Source organism: Myotis yumanensis, unplaced genomic scaffold (genome assembly GCF_028538775.1).
Source record: "Myotis yumanensis isolate MYYU_CA2020_CCGP unplaced genomic scaffold, mMyoYum1.0.hap1 SCAF_2, whole genome shotgun sequence".
NCBI classification, from domain to species: Eukaryota; Metazoa; Chordata; class Mammalia; order Chiroptera; family Vespertilionidae; genus Myotis; species Myotis yumanensis.
The window spans coordinates 91,703,001-91,724,915 of record NW_027223753.1 but is presented as its reverse complement, the minus strand read 5'-3'; positions in this window follow the sequence as shown (position 1 = coordinate 91,724,915).

Genomic DNA, 21,915 nt, shown 5'->3' with positions numbered 1-21,915 from the left:
CCTCGTCCGCCTCGCTTGTGGAGTCAGGCTCCCAGGTAGGGTTGGGGCTAGCGGTGCGGACCAATCTAGGCTTCTTTGGAACCCAAGCAGAAGCTTAATAACGGATACCTGACACTGCAAATCCGCTGCCTAAAATGGAAATTCCTGGTACCTGGGAACCTAGAACTTGCCTTTTCAAAGCCACCTTTCTCCCTGTGCCCTCCATTTCTCCCAACTGCTGTCTCTTACCATAGATCCTCCTTCTGAGCGCAACCCTTCCCCCTTGGTTCTTCCCAAAATATTAAGGAAGTTTCTTTAGGAAGGAAATACACAATTTCTATTTTCAGCCCTACAATAAGAGGCCTTTGGGACCACTTTTAAGATCCCTTTAAAATATCCTTCGGAACCTCCTAATAATTTGTTGCTGTTGGAAGTTACAGTAATAATTCATTTTTCTTTTTAACTTTTCTGATCAACTCCAATTATTACATAGCTACATGCTTCTTAAATTGCATTATGCACAGCCCCAATTCTGTGCAGAGAGAATGCAAAACAGCAGAATACCCGTGGTACAACTTTCTGGAACATTAATTTTACTATAAAATTTGGAAGAACCAAAGTTAAGTAATTTACAAGGTTAGTATTGTCAACGTAAGAAACATTCAAACCTGTGAAGAATTTTTGTGAGTTTATTTGATTCAAACTGTTGACAATTGTCGGGAAGCAAAAACTCAATGAGTTGAGATAATGTTCCAGAGAATGGCAGTTTTGTACCTTATATATATTACAATCAAAAGAGGAGACATGTATGGGTTACATGAAATCCATTGGTGATAGCTTAGGGAGGCAGCAGAAAGTTAAGCAGGGAACCTCTGGGACTGGATAAAAAATAAAATGATAGGCACACTATTTTACATAGGTGAGTGCAGGATACTTAACAGTCAACCATCTTCTATACTAATAAAAGGGTAATATGCTAATTAGACCGGATAGACCAGACGTCTTTCGGACAAAGCTGGGGCATGGCTGGCCTGCAAACTGCCCACGGCCCCTCGCCCAGGCCGGCCCCGCCCCCCCAGTGGGGACCCCCGCCCCAATCGGGAGTGTGGCCAGTTTGCAAACTGCCCGAAGCCTTTTGCCCCAGCAGGTCTCGCCCCTAGTGAGGACCCCATCCTGATCTGGGGCCCTCTTCAGGGCAGACCAGCCAGCCCCCACCCGTGCACCAGGCCTCTATCCTATATAATAAAAGGGTAATATGCAAATTGACCTGAACGGCAGAATGACCAGAACAACCACTGGACCAGTCACTATGAGGCGCACTGACCACCTCTTGATTCCTTTTCCTGGCTGGCAGGCTCCGATCGCCTAATGGCCACCCGTGGCAGGGGTGGGGCCGGTGAGCGGGCAGGAACAGCCGACCTCTTGGTCCCTTCCCCCGGCTGTCAGGCACCGATCACCCGATGGCAAACGGGGGACCAGGGGTGAGTGGTGGTGGGCACGGGGCCAGCTGCGGGCAGCTAGGGAAAATGGCCTTGATTGCAGTCCAGGCCTACAGACCATACCTGTGCACAAATTTCGTGCGCCAGGCCTCTAGCCCTATATAATAAAAGCCCAGTGACCATAATGGCAGAACGACCAGAACGACCTCTCGACCAGTCACTATGAGGTGCACTGACCACCTTTTGGTCTCTTTCCCCTGCTGGCAGGCTCAGATTGCCAATGGAATGGGGACCCAGGGTGGGTGGTGGGGGATGTGGGCGATGCCAGGCCAAGGACCCTGCCCCGCTGGTTGCCCCACACACAGAGGGCAACTGGTGGCGGGGATGGGGCTGGTAAGCAGGCGGAATGGCTGACCTCTCTGTCCCTCCCCCAGCTGTCAGGCTCCCATCGCCGATGGGGAATGGGGAACATGGGTGGGTGGCAGCGGGGGGTGGGGCCAGCTGCTGGCAGCTGGGGAAGATGGCCCTGATCGCAGGCTAGGCCTAGGAACCGTACCTGTGCATGATTTTGTGCGCCGGGCCTCTAGTTAACTCAATAACCATGAGGGGATTTCTGGTCTCCACAGACCAATGCCTGTGCTTTGAAGGCTCTGGAAAAAGGAAAATTACTTTCACATTGTAAAGATATATTCTTATAGATACAAAAAGACAATAGACAGGCTCAGCTTTATTAAAGATTGACCTTTGTCAGGGAAGATGCCGACCTAGGACATGACTATCCACCATAAATTGCTTTAGTTAAAAGGTTTTAATTTCAGACCATCCTTTATGGTTCGCTTTAGATCTCTGAGTTTGCAAGGTTGCCATGCAGACCTTCCCTGAGCTAGTCAGGTTAGCACGTGGCCCCTTTTCATCCGCAGAATAAAAAATTTAAAACCAAGACAAAGCTAGAAAGTCACCTGGCAGTTAATGTCACAAACCTGTGCCCAAAATGTCAGACTGACTCTGAGAAAATGCTAAGGCAAACCTATTTCTCATTATTTAAAATGGGAAAAATTATAAGACATAGGGAGTCAATGAAAAACTCTAGGCAGTCTCCCTCTGGAGCACCCCATGCCTTCTTCCCCCTCTCTCGGGCATGCTTTTGCTCCCTACATTCTAAGGGTCCACACGAGACTTGCAACCAACAGAGCAATGGGCAGCAGCAACTCATCCTGGGCTAATCCCTAAACCTATCCCCAAGGCCCGCTTTGGAGGCAGCAGCAGCCCCACCTTGGCTCACTTCTTTCTTATAACGTCTCTAGAGAGCCACAGCAGCCCTACCAAGCTCTCCCCTGTTGCTTCTTCTATTTTAAGCCCTTCCTTGTCTCACTGTCCCCAGATTTAATAAACATACTCTTAAAATCAAAAAAGAAAAAGAAAAACTTCACTAATTTCCTAAATCACAATAGGGCACCTAGACTAATTTACAAATATTATATTCAGATATACAATGCTTAAAACATTGCTTTTTGGTCATCTCACAGTTAAGTAGTGGTGGCCTTCCTGAAGGCAGCAATATCATATTTGTTCATCTCCTTTTGAAACTGGACAGCTAATGGATCCGGGCTGCCTGTCACTGCTTGAGCCAATTAAGCAGAGACAGGGTTGAATGGTACATGAGCGTTTGTATTTTCCAATATTGCCGACAGCATGGGAGAGCAGCAGGTCATCCACAAGAATCTGTCCTGTTTCCCTACCTCCTTGCCCCCTAAGCCAGCTGCTTATATTGGGTAGAAGGACAAAGATTACATGGGGAAGTAGGCAAATGGAATAAAAATGGGTATAATTACAGGCAATGTAGACTGGGGTTACAAAGGGCGGACACCTCCAGGACTCCATTGTTTAGGCAACAAGGTTATTAATCTTTCCATGATGATGGGCAGTTCTTTGATTAGGAGAATGAACCACAGCATTTCGAGGTTGACTGCCAGGTCCCAGGGCATACAGCTTTCAGCCAGGTCAGAATGTGCTTTCTTTAATCAGAACAAAACAATCACAGTTAACAGAGCGTGATTAGTATTTCTTATAATTATAGCTAGTCCCCACTATTCTATTTCTTCCTCCCACCCGTAACATTTTGTTGATATTCCAAAGCTTTGCCAAGTGACTAATGTGATTCTGATGGTCTATCAATTGTATTTGGAGGCAAGATGCTTTTCTAGCAAGCCATTTAGTTTAAAATATTTTATTAAATTTTGAAGACTTAGTATAAGTTTTATACTTATAAACATCAGCTGCACACACACAAAAAGGATTGAGAGGTAAATACCTGTTATGCAGTTTGGGTATTCAAAACTCAGACCTGTCTTTTCAGGAAAACATTACTTGAGGATTTGCTTTGTGGGGTGTGCGTGTAGTATGAAATAGAAAGCAAAAATCCCATTTATTTTACAGATTCAAGCTGTAGCTTCAAATCAATTTGGGGCTGAGGAGTGCTTTCAGTCTACCTTCCCAGAGTTATTTTTTTTAAGTATATTTTTATTGATTTCAGAGAGGAAGGGAGAGAAAGAGAGAGAAAATCATTGATTGACTGCCTCTTGCACGCCTCCCTACTGGGGATCAAGCCCGCAACCCAGGCATGTGCCTGACCTGGAATTGAACCATGACCTCTTGGTTCATAGGTGATGCTCAACCACTGAGCCACGCCAGCCAGGCAGCCTACCTTCCCAGAGTTCTATGCCTGTAATGACTCCTTGCCGATATCATTCATTTCCTCCTCCCTCCATGGGCCATTTCTATCAGCATACAAAAACACGTACTTAAGCCCAACCAGCGTGGCTGATTGATTGAGCGTCCACCAAGGAACAACTCTTCTATTCCCATTAGGACTCATGCCTGAGTTGCAGGCTCCCTCCCCAGTATCGGGTATGCAGGAGGCAGCTTGTGGATCAATGATTCTCTCTCATCATTGATTTTTCTATCTCTCTCTCCCTCTCCCTTCCTGTCTCTGAAATAAATAAAAACATATTTTAAAAAACAAACAGGCAGAAGACCTTTCTCCAAAGAGGACATACAGATGGCCAAAAGACATATGAAAAGATCCTCAATGTCACTAATCATCAGAGAAATGCAAATTAAAACCACAATGAGCCCTGATTGGGTAGCTCGTTTTGTTAGTGTCATCCTATACACCAAAAAGGTGGTGGGTTCAATTCCCAGTCAGGGCACATACCTAGGTTTGGGGTTCAGTCTCCAGTAGGGTGCATAGGGGAGGCAACCCATCTATGTTTCTCTCATTGGTTTCTCTCTCTCTCTCGGACTTTTTCTTTCTCTAAAAATCAATGAAAACATATCCTCAGATGAGGATTTAAAAAAAAAAAAAAAAAGCCCTAGCTGATGTGACTCAGTTGGTTGGAGCATTGTTGGTACACCAAAAGGTTGTTGGTTCAATTCCCAGTCAGGGCACATACCCAGGTTGTGGGTTCAATCCTCAGTTGGGGTGTGTGTGAGAGGCAGCTGATGGATATTTCTCTCTTACACTGGATGATTCTCTCTCTCTCTCTCTCTCTCACAAAAAATCTGTATATATAAACAGGTAATATGCAAATTAGCCAGGCGTCACGACCAGCTCAGCAGGAGGCTGCATCATAACCGCTCAGGAGGAGCTGCATGTGCAGATGGGCGGGAGGGGACTGCATGCCGCCCCCAGCCCCAGCGGACACACACCAGGGGTGGGAGCGTGCTCTGAGTGGCTGCAGCATGGCTCGAGCATGCCCCCGGTGGGTAGTGGCAGTGGCCGGAGCAAAGCAGCCTGGGTCCCAGTGGGTGGCGGCGGCAGCCGGAGCAAAGCAGCCCGGGTCCCAGGTGCTGGAGGGAAGCCCGTGCCAGCAGCCAGGGGAAGGAAGGCCTATTCTTGCACAAATAACTAATAAAATAAAATAAAATAAAAATAAAACTACAATGAGATATCCCCTCACACCTGTTGAAATGGCTACCATCAATAAATCAACAAACAAGTGTTGGTGGGGATGTGGAGGAAAGGGAACCATCATGCACTATTGGTAGGAGTGCAGTTTAATGCAACCATAATCTAAAAATAGTAGAAGGTTCCTCAAAATATTTAAAATGGAACTGCCTTATGACCCAGTGATTCCAGTTCTTTGGGTCTGAAGAAACCCAAAGCACTAATTCAAAAAGACATATGCATCCATATGTTCATTACCGCATTATTTACAACTAATGGCCCAGTGCACGGATTTGTGCACCCGCCATGTTTCACACAGACACCAGTCCTACCACCTCCACCTTGGTCTCCGCAGAGTGGACGCCAACAACTTGGGCGTGCACTTTCACCAGGCGGCTGCGGGAACTAGGTTGGCCCCTCCTTCGCAGAGTCTGGTGCACCTGAGGTTTTCGTGCACTGGGGGAAGACAGGGATGGTGGGTGTGCTGGGAAGTGCTGCATCCAGAGGCTGACAGCCCAGCCTGCAAGATACACAGTCCTGGGCATGTGGCCACCCAACTGCTCGCTGTGGCTCCAGGAGGTGATGATGCTGAGGCGAGGCATGGGACACGGGGGCCTGGAGCAGGGCCTGTGTGAAGGGGCTTGTTTTTCTCACTCAGACTCAAAGTTATTTGGGATCCTGGTCTCAGCTGCGTGAGGGCAGAACTCAACTTTTTGACAGGATTTTCTGAAGCCCTCCAGAACTGGTCTAGTAGAATCAGTCTAGAGCTGCCGCCACTCCTATATTTATTTGAGCCTTTTCTTAATCATGGATTGTTGCCATCTTTACTTCCTCTCCAGCAGCAAACCAACCACTTAACATATTATTAGCATATTATGCTTTGATTGGTTGAATGGCCCACTGGTCCAGCGCCAGTGGAGCAGACACTTTGCATATTATGCTTTTATTATATAGGACTAGAGGCCCAGTGCATCTAATTTGTGCACAGGGGAGGGTCCCCTCAACCCGGCCTGCACCCTCTCACAATCCGGGACCTCTGGCTCCTAACCGCTCACCTGCCTGCCTGATTGCCCCTAACCACTCTGCTTGCCTGACTGATCGCCCCTAACCACTTACCTGCCTGCCTGATCGCCCCTAACCACTCACCTGCCTGCCTGATCACCCCTAATCACCTCTGCCTCAGCTCCCGCTGCAGCGGCTTCATCCATAAGGTTGTCCGAAATGATGTCTGGAAGGTCGTTTGGCAGTCTGGTCTGATTGGCATATTACGCTTTTATTATTATAGATAGCCAAGATGTGGAAGTAAACTAAGTGTCCATTAATAGATGAAGGGGTTAAAGAAGATATGGTACATCTTACCATTTGTGACAACATGGATGGAGCTAGAGGATATTGTGCTAAGTGGAATAAATCAGACAAAGAAAGACAAATACCATATGATTTCACTTATATGTGGAATCTAAACAAAACAAATGAATAATTCATAACATAAACTTGAAGATTCAGTGAACAGACTGATGGCTGTCACATTGGGGTAGAGGAATTAGGAGGATGGGTGAAAAGGGGAAAGGAATTAGGAAATACAAATTGGATAGTTACAAAATAGTCACAGGGATGCATCCATATGTTCAGCATAGGGAATATAGTTAATAATTTATAATAATAAAAGCACAATATGCTAATTAGACTGGACAGCTGAACGACCTTCTGAAAGTCCTTCCAGACATCCTTCGGACGACCTTCCAGATGAAGCCAGGGCCGAGGCAAGCCGCCACGGCTTCCAGGGCTGAGCCCCTTGCATAAATTTCATGCACCGGGCCTCTAGTATAATAATTATTATGTATGATGCCAGATGGATACTGGAAATATCAGGGGGATCACTTTATAAAGTACATGATGGTCTAACCACTGTGCTGTATTTATAAAACTAATACAAAATAATAATAAATATCAACTGTAATTTAAACATAAAATTTTAATTAAAGAAAAAGATCTCTAGAGGTGACAGCACTGGTTCTTATTTCAGAATGTTACTTATTTTTTCCATAATTGTAGAATACTAAGCTGTGGGGTGAATTTTTGATTCCCAAATGAATGTGAATGAAGTGGAGAGTGCAAAACAAGTTATTTTACAAGAAAAAGAGTGAAAAATCCATGAAAGTAAGATAGAGTAGTGGTAGGGAGGAAAGAAGGGCAAGGGGAGAGCTGCCTAAAGTATACTGAACAGAGCTTTGAGCAGTGTGACAGAATAAGCAATGGAAGGACAGCTGGGGTGCAGACTCTGAGGGGAAGAAAGAAGGGGATGAGGTAAGAACATTGGGTGAGATAAAGTTTCAAATTCTCCAACAGCTGGAGTCATTGCCCTGGGGCAGGTGTGTGTGTGTGTGTGTGTGGAGGGGATGTGGTAGAAGGCTAATTCTCAGGCAGGAGTGGGGTACAGGGGCATCATTGTGTGCATGGACATCCAGTGCCAGGAGTGGGACTTACCGGATCTGGCCTTCATGCCCATTGGAAGTATTCATTTATTCAACCATCAACCTCTTAATTAAGTGCCTGCTACATGCCAGGCACGGTGCTAACGAAGCACCAGAGACTGCACCAGAGACTATCCCCTGTTCTGCCTTCAAGGGATTTACATCTCATCAGAACAATACTTGTTATTTCTTTTCCACCTCCCCACAGTTCCTGAAAGTGTATTCCATATAGAATGGGCGAATTGCAATTATGTTAATAATGGAATAAATTTTTACATTCAAATGAAGCTTTTTACATTCAGAGTTTTTACAAAAATGCAATGTCTGAAATATAGAACTCTTTATTTTTGCCATCTTTAAAATTAATAATACAGACAAAATAGAAAATAAAAAACTCCAATTTTCCAATATTAAGTGTTCACATTGATACCATTAGGAGTTTTTCAAAATATTTTTTAATTGATTTCAGAGAGGAAGGGAGAAGGAGAGAGAGATAGAAACATCAATGATGAGAATCATTGACTGGCCGCCTCTTGCACGCCCCCTACTGGGGATTGAGCCCGCAGCCTGGGCTTATGCCCTTGACCAGAATCAAACCCGGGACCCTTCAGTCCGCAGGCTGACGCTCTATCCACTGAGCCAAACCGGCTAGGGCCCAGTGGGAGTTTTTGCTTTTTTTGTTTTCTCTTAACTGGTATCCATGGACTTAGGGACTTCAAATGGTTATTAAGGGTGGGGGAGAGGGAGAAAAGGAAACACGTGACACATGCTCTATCATTTCCTTGCATTTCATATTACTGTGATGATTAATACACACATAGATGTGTGGATCTGAAACTTTTTCAGTGACACTTGTTTATAGTTAAAATGCGGATTTCATCTCCTTTATTGCTCTTGAATGTAGTCATAGTCCTGAACAGCCATCATAGCGTTTCTCCATGGAGGCAGGGCTTCACTCCCTGGACATGTTTACTGGAAAAGAAAAAGAATGAAATTGCCGCGAGTCAGCTAACTTTGGCCATCATGCTCGCTTTGACTAAAGAGTATTATTTGGGCCTGGCCCGTGGTTGGAGTGTCAGCCTGCAGACCTAAAGGGTCTTGGGTTTTATTTCTGGTCAAGGGTATGTATCTGCATTGCAGGTTTGATCCCTGGACCCAGTCAGGGCGCATGCAGGAGTCAACCAATGTGTCTCTCTCACATCGATGTTTCCTTCTTTCTCTCTCCCACTCTTCTAAAAAATCAAAGGAAAAAATGTCCTTAGATGAGGATTTTTTAAAAAAGTATTATTTGGTGTTTCTGTGAAGATTGGCTCCCTTCACAGCGTCGCAGCCCTGTGGGCCCTGGATTCAGCATGCACAGTCCCTTTCAACGCCACTGATGGCACAGGGGGCTGTCACAGTCTCATGCTTGGTGTGGCCAAGTCTTGAGAATCTACTAGGGTTGTTGGATGTTATGCACATTTTAGCAAAGCACATGCCTGTGGAAATTAGGTGCAATGTGTCTCTAGACTCAATTCATTGTGTTCTTTTCCCCAGCTGTGGCCTGCAACTGGTATTTCTGAAAATAGAAACTAAAAATGTTGGTAAGCAGAGAAAGACAAATCCTTTGGCTTCTGGGGGGCTTCAAAGGTTAATTTTGGCCATGTTCCTTCGTCACACCGGAGGGGAAGATCGAAGAAGATGCAAATACAGGGACCTGCAGCCAACCTTGAGAGGCTCTCTCACCAGTAAAGTCTTGAGGTTGAGGACGGTGTCTTCGCACTGCGGCAGCCCTGCTCAAAGTGAATGCAGTGCACTTGTTTTGACATTAAACCTTATATGTAAGGTTATGTTGGGGTAAAAGGCTTTATTAAATCCTTTATTCACAAATGAAAACAATAAAATAACAAATTATTCTAAAATTTCTGCCTTCATAACCTTCCTGACCTCTGGTCTTCTGGAGGAAGCCTGAGGTTTGAAAAGGGAGGCAACACCCTACCTGGTTTGGCTCAGTGGATAGAGCGTCAGCCTGCGGACTGAAGGGTCCCAGGTTCGATTCCAGTCAAGGGCATGTACCTTGGTTGCGGGCACATGCTCAGTAGGGGATGTGCAGGAGGCAGCTGATCGATGTTTCTCTCTCATTGATGTTTCTAACTCTCTATCCCTCTCCCTTCCTCTCTGTAAAAAATAAAATATATAAAAAAAAGAAAAGAAAAGGGAGGCAACCTTCTAAGACAGCAGTTCAATAGAAATACAATGTGAGCCATGTCTGTAGTTTCCAATTTCCTATTAACCACATTAAAAACATAGAAGGAAATCAGTGAAATTGATTATAATATAATTTAACCCAATCTATCCAATATATTATTTTAATGTGTAATCAATATAAAAATTTTAATGAAATATTTTGTATTTCTTTCTGTGTATATACAGAATCTTGAAATTCACTCTATTTTATACTCCTAGTACATCATAATTCTGACCAGTCATACTTCAAGTTTGTAGCTGCCAGTGCAGGTCTAAGGGCTCTGACTCCCCCCCCTTTAGTCAGGGGGAGCCAGAGCCCTTCTCTGCCAGGGCTGGGGATCACCCTTCCTGTTAACATCTCTCCTCAGACCCAAGGCAGGGAGAGATGGAGCCTGAGAGGGAACAGAGGGATGCAAGCAGGAAATTTCCAAAGGTACACCACTGCTTCTTGGCGTGGTCCATTCCCCTTTCCAGAGATCAGACAGCAATGAAAGGAAGATGAGGCCCCAAGAGGAGGGAACTGCATGTCTTCAGATCTATCCACAGCCTTGACCTCCGGAGTTCAGATGGAAGGGCGTGGATTAAAGGCAACTTCTTATTTTGCAATCTGACCTTAGGCCCTAGAGGTTGTCTGTTTTCTTTTCTTTTTTAAAGAGGTTGTCTGTTTTCCTTGTGGTGTGGGATACTGTGTGAGTTTAAGCACCAATCACATGCATACATGTCTACATGTATTTCTGTAAAACTCAAGAGATCCAACTTAAAAAGGGGAAAAAAAAATCAGCATCTATAGGATGCCTACTGTTTGCCAAGTCACATTATTATTATCCCTGAAACCTGGCATCCTGCCTGCAGTGGGTCTCTGGATTAGCTACCCCTGCATAACAAACCACCCCAGTAGTCATGTAGCTCATGACTGACATGGTCAGCAGTGCTGGCTGGGCTCAGCTGGATCCTTCTTCTGCTCTCAGCTGGGCTCCTTCAGGAATGTATGTGGTAGCTGCTGGTCGACTAGGGGAATTTGCTTCTGAGGGTTAAGCTAGCTGTCAACCAGCACTATGGTTTTACTCCCTGTGGTACCTCATCCTCCAGTAGGCTAACAGGTTTGTTCTCATGGAGATGGCTGGGTTCTAAAAAAAAAAAAAAAAAAAAAAAAAAAGCAGACCGTTTAAGCCTCGTTCATGCAATCCGGCACACTATTACATCCGCTGCAATCTGTTTGGCCAAAACAGGTAAGGCCAGCCCTGATGCGAGGCCTGGAGCAGCAGGCTCTGCCCCTCGATGGGAATGGCTGTAAACTCATCGCAAAGGGAGGAATGAAGAATCACTGATGTCTTTGCAATCACCGTCATTATGCCTTTTCTTGCAGACAAGGTTTATAGAACTGTTGCAAGTCAAGAAACTTGTCCAAAGCCCCAAGTGCCTGGGCTGGGATTCCATGTCAACTCCGCCTGACTTTAGAGCCCACTATCCCTCCTAGACCACTCTCCTCCTACAGCTTCCGAACCATGCGAGGTTCTGGAGAGACCCTTCTGAAAGAAAAGCAGGGTTCCTCTGAGATTGCAGTCTATCTAGTACTTTTCATCACTGGGAATAATACCCTCAAGAAGTTTGCTGGAGTGTCTTTTCTTTCCAATTTTTAAAAATTGATTTTTAGAGAGAGAGGAAGGGAGAGGGAGGAGAGAGAGAGAAACATTGATGTGAGAACGCAGTATCAATTGGCTGCCTCTGGCACATCCCCAACCAGGGACTGAGCTAGCAACCCAGGCCTGTGCCCTGACCTGGAATCGAACTGGCCACCGTGCACAGGATGATGCCCAACCAACTGAGATACACTGGCCAGGGCTGCTGGAGTGCCTTAGAAAGGCTTGGAATGATTTAGGGAAATGGCTGAGGACTGAGTTTAGGGAATCAAGACCCCGGCAATATAGTTTTTCTTTCTGATCACAAGAAAAATTTGAAAGCATGTATAATTCTCTCAATAAGTTTGCAAATTCTTTTCATCCCTTTGTGGTATTTGCAGGCTAGTTATGATTTTCAACACCGACTAAACCAAACTGTGTCTGAAACAGCCTCTTATTATGAAAGCAAATGACATACAGATAGATCAGCTGGAAGACATTCCCCCCTGCTGCAATTTAGCCAGATTCTAACTAATCCTGAAGTAATCCTTTGATTTTAATAGGGCATGGCTGTTTTCTAACCCTCCTCCCTCCTCCCTCCCCACACACACCATAGCACATATGGGCATCACTTGCAGGTAAGGAATCTTTGGCCCTGAACCTGTGGTTCTCACCCTTGGCTGCACATTAGAATCACCTGGGGTGGGGGCTTTTAAAATTCCCCAAACCCTAGTTGCAACAGACCAATGAAATCCAAATCCCTGGAGTGGGACGGGCATCAGTGTTTTTGTGGCTCTCCAGGTGATTACTGTGCGGCCGGGAGGAGAACCACTGCTTTAAACCAACAGCTTTGGGCAAACTAGTTGCAAAGGGTTTATCAGGTAAATGTAAAAACATTTGCTGCTGAGTTGTACCCTTCAGTCTTACCTGCATTCCCTACTTTCAATCATTTGCATGAACAAATCTCTACTACCTGTTTTGGTCCTGATTCAATTAAGTTCCACAATATTGTGTGTACACTACACTAAAGGCACTGTGGTAGGTGTTATGGTCTTGGTGAGCATCAGTGTGGGAGACTTTTCTGGAGGAAAAAATAGCATTATTAAAAATCAAAACCGCCCTGACCAGTTTGACTCAGTGGATAGAGCATTGGCCTGCGGACTGAAGGGTCCCAGGTTCGATTCCAGTCAAGGGCATGTACCTTGGTTGTGGGCACATCCCCAGTAGGAGGTGTGCAGAAGGCAGCTGATCGATGTTTCTCTCTCATTGATGTTTCTAACTCTCTATCCCTCTCCCTTCCTCTCTGTAAAAAAAAAATCAATAAAACATATTTTAAAAAAATATCAAAACCAGCATTGGCCAGCTGGCTCAGTTGGTTGGAGCATCATCCCATACACCAAAAGGTTGAGGTTTGATTCCAGTCAGGCACATACCTGGTCAGGGCATGGGGCGCGTAGGGAGACAACCAATACATGTTTCTCTCTCACATCGATGCCTCTCTCTCTCTCTTTCTTTCTCTCTCTCTCTCAAAATTAATTTTTAAAAAGTCAAAACCATTCTATTTACCAAATTGAGGCAAAAATGGAAAGATCCTAAGGGTTGCCCAAGGGTTAGGATATTAATAAATACTTTGGAATATTAAAATCCAAGTTTATGATGATGCCATGAGTGACATGTACCACTTCCAAGCAAAACAAGCTTTGGGCGAACTAGCTGTTATTCTGAGATATTGAGTTGGGATATTCGTGTAAATAGTAATACTTAAATTTATGTATTTATGTATAACATGCATAATGAAATATATGCAGAAACCATTGATGTAAAGCTTGATAAATTATTACAGAGTGAATACACTTGTGTAACCAATAGCTAGAACCAGCTTTGCTCAGGCCCCTGACAATCACTTTCTGGCTCCCTCTTCCCAAAGGTAACCACTATCTTAATGGCTAGCACTGTAAATCAATTTTGTCTTTTATAAAAACATTTTATTACGAAAATATTTAAGCATATTCAAAATAACAAAATGCTATAATAGACCCAACTTCAACAACTACTAATTATCTGCCATTTTTGTCTCATCTAGAGCTCAGCCTATGACCCACTCCTCACTTTATTTTTCTCAGATTTTTTTTCTTGTGGCAAGATGTACATACATTGAAAGGCACAGATATTAACTGTAGAGTTTTGATAAATATAAACACCTGCATAGCCTTCACCCCTTTTAAGAACAGAGTATTTCCATCATCCCCAGAAAAATCTCTCATGTTCCTTCCCAGGCAATTTTTTCCTCCCCTATAGGCAACCACTGTTCTGAGTTCTTTCATCATAGGCTTATTTTGCCTGTAATCATACAATGATGTATTATGTCAGCTCACTCCAGTCTGCCCAACATTCATCTATGATGTGTGTACTTTGATCCTTGGTATTACTGAGTTCTATTCTGTTGTAGTAAAGAAACAAACTACAATTTGTTCATCCATTTTTTTATTGATGAACATTTGGGTTATTTTCTGATTTGGGGTACTATAAAAGATCTGTGAACTTTTTTGCACATATACTTTTTTTGAAAAATCCTCACCCAATGATATCTTTTTATTGAGTCAGAGAGAGAGAGACACAGAGAGAGAAGGAGAGAGAGAGAGAGAGAGAGAGAGAGAGAGAGAGAGAAACATTGATGTGAGAGAGAAACATCTATCTGTTACCTCCCTGACCGGGGATCAAAACTACAACCTAGGTATATGCCTGAGAAATCTTTTGGTGTATAGGATGATACTCCAACCAACTGAGCCACCAGCCAGAGCACAAATACTTTTTTTGGTATTCTATTTAATTTCTTTATTAACATTTAAGTGACACCTCCACATTATTTCAGTGGTTGCTCCAGAGATTAAAATAAGCACCTTTAACATATCACAATCTATTTAGAGTTAATAGTGTACTGTTTTAATAAATGTAAAATATAAAACCTTGCTACATAGAAGTTTCATTTACCGCCTTCTATCCTTTGTGCTACTGTTGTCATACATTTTATATCTACACATGTTATAAATCCCATAATACGATGTTGTCATTTTGTCTTAAATACTCCTTTAAAAATTATGAGAAAAAAAGTTATTAATAAATATTTGGAGGGTGATATTTGAAGCGATGCAAATATACTGTTTCACCTTTATGTTTTACTCACAATTTTTGCATTCATGACTGAATCTTGTCTACAGTAATTAATATTGTGGTGTTCTAGTGATGATTTTATTATTTGGGTAAAAGTCCAATGCTATCGTTATTTATATTGCTGCTCACATTATTCTAGCTTGGGCCATTAAGTTGACTCCTTTTACAGTTCCATCTTTTTTTTTTTTTTAGTACTTTTTAACACTACGGTGTCGGGTGAATTTCCCGCCAAAATATAAGATGGCGGTTCGCATACGCAGGTAGGTATCTTTGTGAACGGCAAACAAACAAATATTTGGTAATACGCAGTTACAATCGGCCCGAGTTTACACGTTTCCCGCACTCCACCGCAAATCTATATGAACCGAGTTAAGACAGCTCCCGCGGAGTACGCGCAATTCACGCGAGCCAACTTAACTCATTTCCCACAATCCAAGTGTTAACTTCTGGGTACTACAAGATAGTCTAGGACAGTGGTTCTCAACCTGTGGGTTGCGACCCCTTTGGGGGTCGAACGATCCTTTCACAGGGGTTGCCTAAGACCATCAGAAAACACATATATAATTACATATTGCTTATAGTAGCAAAATTACAGTTATGAAGTAGCAACAAAAATAATTTTATGGTTGGGGGTCACCACAACATAAGGAACTGTATTAAAGGGTCGCAGCATTAAGAAGGTTGAGAACCACTGGTCTAGGATAATCTTGCATTTTCCACCCCAGCCCTAGAGTTAATCATTTCTCCAAGAAACCCTGGTTCCTTTTATTGGATAATGATATTTAGGAACTAAGATCTGGGTGCAAGGTGTGCTCACTGCTACTGGAGTGTCACTGCTAGGAGGCCCTCTCAGTAGACAGAGTTTGGAAATATATGTATGAGTACAAACTCAGGTATACTCATCTATCTATCTATCTATCTATCTATCTATCTATCTATCTATCTATCTGGATAACTATGTTAAAATAGACACAGGTTCATACTAGAGTTCATTCTAGTATTCTCCCTTTGCTTGTAACTTCTTTCCCAACAGTAAAAAACAGGGCTCCAATTGTCTACAGTATATTTGCTAACATGTAAAGCAGTTTCAGAATTGCTAACTCATGCCCTTGTGAGAAACAAAGGTACCAACTAGAGGACAGTGTCTGTGTACAGTTCTTTAGTCTTACAGTATCCTGTCATGACACTGTTTTCCGAAGCTACGAAGGTCAGAAGCCTTCTTCGGCACCCCCTTCCATATGGTCATACATTCACTAGCTACTAACTGCATTCCATCTGAGTCCCCCCAACATCCTGGTTAGTTTTTTAAAATTTGCATAGAGTAGAATTACTCCTTGTGGTTTTGACAACTGTATAGAGTTAGGTCTCCATCTCCATAGTAACACATGGAACTGTTTCACACTCCAAAAATTATTTCATGCTGCTGCTTTGTAACCAATTCCCTCCCCCACCCCATCCTTGGTAACTAGCCTGCAAATACCACTGGTCATTTTATACCCTATAATTTTGCCTTTTCTAGAATGTCATATAAGTCTCAGAAGTAAATGCCAACCAGTTTCAAGCAGAAAAAATGTATACGCTTTATCCTCACCCTTTTCTGAATAATTTCACAGCCCTGTACAATAGGAGCTGCTGTCACTGCAGAACCAGGCTCAGCCGGGAAAGTCCTTGGTGAGACCAGCTTCCTGCCAGCTATTCCCTAAGGCCCTGCAGTAATGAGACTTTCACCAACCTGGCCACTCTGCTCTGTCCTCCCAGGTGGCTGGCAGGAAACCCTGGTTAAGATTATGTATGTCAGCTGCTTTTCATCCTAGATATTCATAACATAACAGAAACTCATGATGAAAAGTCTTTAAGACTTAAAAGCATAAATCTCTAAAGTGTGATTTTGGCTGTTAAGAAACCAGTAAGAGGTCTTTCTAGCATCTCTTAAGTCATGATTAAAAATGACCCTGTATTCATAAGGCCAAGCCTTATTGCCTCTGTTGTGCAAAGTAGGGTAAGTCCAAGATGGTATGATGCAACATTATCCTATCCATTAGAAATATGTCAGCTTATAAGTCATATATATATATACTAGAGGCCCGTTGCAGGAAGATTCCTGCAAGAATAGGGCTTCCTATGGCTGGAGCGAAGCAGAGAAGGGAGCGAAACCCGCTGAGGCGGGCTTCACGCCCGTCTCCGCCACCCAGCTTGTTTCGCCCCCACCTCCCTTCACTGCCCGGCCCGGCTTGTTTTGCTCCCGCCTCCACCGCCCAGCTTGTTTTTGGCCGCCTGGCTTGCTTCACTCCCAGCTGGTATATGCAAATTAACCGCCATCTTTGTTGGCGGTTAATTTGCATATCACGCTGATTAGCCAAAGGGAGGTGTAGTGAAGGTACGGTCAATTACCATGTTTGTCTATTATTAGATAGGAGATATATATATATATATATTGATTTCAGAGAGGAAGGGGAGAGAGAGAAACATCCATGATGAGAGAGGACCATTGATAGGATGCCTCCTGCAAGCCCCCCACTGGGGATTGAGCCCACAAACTGGGCATGTGCCTTGACCAGGAATCGAACCGTGACCTCCTGGTTCAAAGGTCAATGCTCAAATCCCGGCCAGGCTAAAACTATGTCAGCTTAAATAACTCAGTGGGTATTTAAAATAAATTATAAAACAAAGAAAACCTTTTTTTTGAAAAAGGGGAAATATCACAGATCAGAATAAAAACTAGAATTTTCATAGTTTATAACAAATTATATGCCTTATTCTATTCTTATGTAATATCCCTCAGTTCTGCAATAAATACTTCTAATTTTCAGCTTGAAAATACCCAGCTGTATAAAAAAACACAAATTCAGAAAAATAGAATTATTGTTTTCAGTATCTTCCAAAGAAAACCTTTCAAACAAAATGATTTGTGATAGGGATGGTAGCAGGAGCTATCATTGTGAAAGACAGAACTACTCTAGAACAATCCAGATTTTGATTAATAACAGGGGCTTAGTCAGATGAAGAGGAATACAGACATGAAAACCAAACTCCCATCATTATCTCTGGAAGCATTTCTGAAAATTTCCGTTTGGACACAAGTTTTTGTCTTCAGAAATACCAGACAAAAAACAAGCAGCAATAGAGGAGGATGAATCCTGCTTGGGCCGGCACTGAGAGGAACTCAGTGCCATAATCACGTCTCCAGGAGCCCCACGGGATGAGGGCTGTCACCAGGACCACCCTGGTACCACGCAGCAAGAAGAATCCTTGGTGACATTTAGCTTACTTCTCTGCTCCATCAAAACCAAAATGAAACTACTGAATAAGAATTCAGTAAAACCTAAGTCCCTTATTTAAAGTATGCAAAGCATCTAGCTGCAAATTCAACAATGGAAAACAAATCAATTTGCCACCTGGCAAAACCAGTACTATTTAATGAGAACATATTCTATGCTTCACAGTCTCATCACCAAGGAGATTATGTTTAATCAACTTTCCAATGCATAGGCAAACATGCATTTGTTTTTATTTTTTAAAATATATTTTTATTGATTTCAGAGAGGAAGGAAAGGGGAGAAAGAGATAGAAACATCAATGATGAGGGAGAGTCATTGATCGGCTGCCTCCTGCACACCCCATAATGGGATCAAGCTTGCAACCTGGCTATGTTCCCTGACCGGGAATTGAATCGTGACCTCTTGGTTCATAGTTTGATGCTCAACCACTGAGCCATGCTGCCTGGGTATGTTTTTATAAAATATAGATTATACTCTATAATTTTATAGTCCCCTTTTAAATACCCAGTGTTAGCACAATTATTTTACAATTTTTTGGGACAATATATTAAATCAAAAGCACATATATTTGCCCTGGCTGGTGTTGCTCAGTAGTTAGTGCATTGGCCTATGCACCAGAGGGTCTTGGGTTCAATTGCCTGTCAAGGGCATGTACCTGGGTTGCAGGTCCCATTTTGGGTAAGGGTGAGTGTAGAAGGCAACCAATCAATGTGTCTCTGTCACACATCGATGTCCCTCTCTCTCTCCTCTCCCCTCCCTTCCACTCTCTCTAGAATCAATGGAAAAAAATACCCTCACTCCTCGAGTGAGGATTAAAAAAAAAAAAGAAAGAACACAATTATTTCATCACATTCCCATTGGACATTTAGGTCACTTTCCATGTAAATTTATACTTACTTACATGATTATTTGATGAACATCTGTCTGGCCCTTGTGTCTGCAAACCCTGTTTGGTTTTGGTCCCAGTCTCACTCTGTAGCAGTACCGTAACCATACTGGGTGGACTACCGCATCTGGTGAATGAATGAGGAACCCATCCTTCAATTCTTGGCTCAAATCACCTCATCCACAGACTATTCCTGATTCATCTCAGCCCTTCTAAAATTTCCCCATAGTTCTATTTTTGTAACTCTCCTGCAGGGAAAAGAGAAAAAAATGCTATTTGTTGAGCAGTGTGCTAGGCAGTGTGCAGTCATAGTCGAGAAGAAAGTCTATGCCAAAAAGGGTTGCACCTCAACCTAAAGTTCATGCCCAAAACACCTACCATGAAATTTTCAATCAAGGGGCCCCCCAGAATTCATCAGTGACGTCCCCAAGAAGTCTGACGCTGGGAAAAGCTCAGGTCCCACTCCAAATGACATCTGTGTCCCTGTGCCCGGGGACAGTGTTCGAGGACATCAGTCCACAGCAGTACAGGGGGTCTGCCTCTTCACTCTCTGAAGAATATCTTTCATAAACCAAATCTTAATTTGAATGCCATCCAGTTTATCAGTCTCTCCCAGTATCGATGCTGCTTTTGTGATCTGTATAAGAAATCTTTCCCTCCTCAAAGTCATACTCTAACTTTTGAAAGTTTGTTTTTTAACAGTCATATTTAAAGCTACAGTCTTTCCGGGATTGCTTTTGTGTATGGTATAAGATAGGTTTCAAGATCTGCTTTTTTACACATGACTATCTAAATGATGTAGCATCATTCATTTGTTTTAATGTATTTTTATCACTAATCTACAGCACTTCCTTTGTCATAGATCACATGTCCATATATGTGTTGGCCATCTGGGGGGCTCTGATCTTTTCCATTTGGCTTGTTTTTTATTCTTTTAAATATATATATATATATATATTTTTATTGATTTCAGAGAGAGGGAACGGGAGGGAGAGAGAGATAGAAACATTAATGATGAGAGAGAATCATGGATCGGCTGCCTCCTGCACCCCCCCTGCTGGGGATTGAGCCCACAACCTGGGCATGTGCCCTGACCAGTAATCAAACTGTGACCTCCTGGTTCATAGGTCTATGCTCAACCACTGAGCCACACTAGATGAGCTGTTTTTATTCTTGTTTTAATATCACCTTAATTTCCATAGCATCATATTAATTCTGTATCCATGGAGTAGATCCTCTAATTTAGTTCTTCTTTTAACAATGTCTTGGCTTTCCTTGGCCCTTTGCATCTCATATAAAATTTAAAATCAGATAATCAATTTCCATTTTTAAAACACTGCTGGGATTTTAATTAATTTAGTATTACTTTTTAATTAAATTTTATTTATTTTCACACTGATCCTTTTATCTGTTTGAGTTTTTCTATTATAATTACAATGTTTTTTAAGTCATGAGAGGAGGATTTCTAACTATCAGAAAGCAGGAACAGTGTTTCATATAATTTTAAAAGTGTTAAACATGTCCTGACAGAAGAAAACCCTTTAAATGAAAGTTTATAATTGGTCATTTGTTAGCATAACTATCCAATCAACATTGGCAGGCCAATCTAGCATTTTATGGGAATCTCCAAATCCTAGGAGGGACAGATGGAGCTCTTGGTTGTTTCCACAGCAACAAACTATGGCAGGTTCTCAAACTCCCAGGGGTCCATGGATGTTCTCAATGAGTCCAGGTTAGTAAAAAATGTTTTGGGGAGGTTTTCTCCCTGACTAGGTGGCTCATTTGGTTGGAGCATCGTCCCATACACCAAAAGATTGTGGGTTTGATTCCTGGTCTGGACACATACCTAGGTGGCAGGTTTGAGCCCTGGTTGGGGTGTGCAAGAGAGGCACTGGGAGGCACTAATCAATGTTTCTCTCTTACATTGCTGTGGTTCCCCGCCCCACCCCCCCTGACATCTCTCTCCCTTCTGCTCTCTGTTTAAAGTCAATAAAAACATAAACTTGGTCCTACAATTTTCCAGCTATTGTTTCATTACTGAGCAATGTTTTTTTCCCTCTCTCTCCCTTCTGCTATCTCTTTAAAATCAATAAAAACATAAACTTGGTCCTACAACTTTCCAGCTATCGTTTCATATCTACTTAAGTAGATAACATTGCTGAGTAATGAAGCAATAGCCTTGTGGCAGAGAATCTGGGCCCAAACTGAGGTCCCAACCCTGTCTTACCTTCAGGAAATTGAATCTGTTTAGGTCATTCTTCGAGGAATCAATAAAAACAGGTCCCAGGCAAAAAACAAACAAACAAACAAACAAAAAATATATCCTCCAGTGAGGGTTAAAAACGATAATAAAAGAAATATATATATATTTTTTTTTTTTGGTGTTCCAACAACTGACTTTATTTTTTTTTTTTAATTAAATCTTTATTGTTCAGATTATTACATTTGTTCCTCTTTTTTCCCCCCATAACTCCCCTCCTTCCAGCTCCCACCCCACCCTCCACCCTCACTCCCCACCCACTGTGTTCATCCATAGGTGCATGATTTTTGTCCAGTCACTTCCCGCATCTCCCACACCCCTTTTTCCCCCAAGAATAGTCAGTCTATTCCCTTTCTATGTCCCTGATTCTATTATAATCACCAGTTCATTCTGTACATCAGGTTATTTATTCACTTGATTCTTAGATTCATTTGTTGATAGATGCATGTTTGTTGTTCATAATTTGTATCTTTACCTTTTTCTTCTTCTTCCTCTTCTTAAAGGATACCTTTCAGCATTTCATATAATACTGGTTTGGCGGTGATGAACTCCTTTAGCTTTTCCTTATCTGTGAAGCTCTTTATCTGACCTTCAATTCTGAATGATAGCTTTGCTGGATAAAGTAATCTTGGTTGTA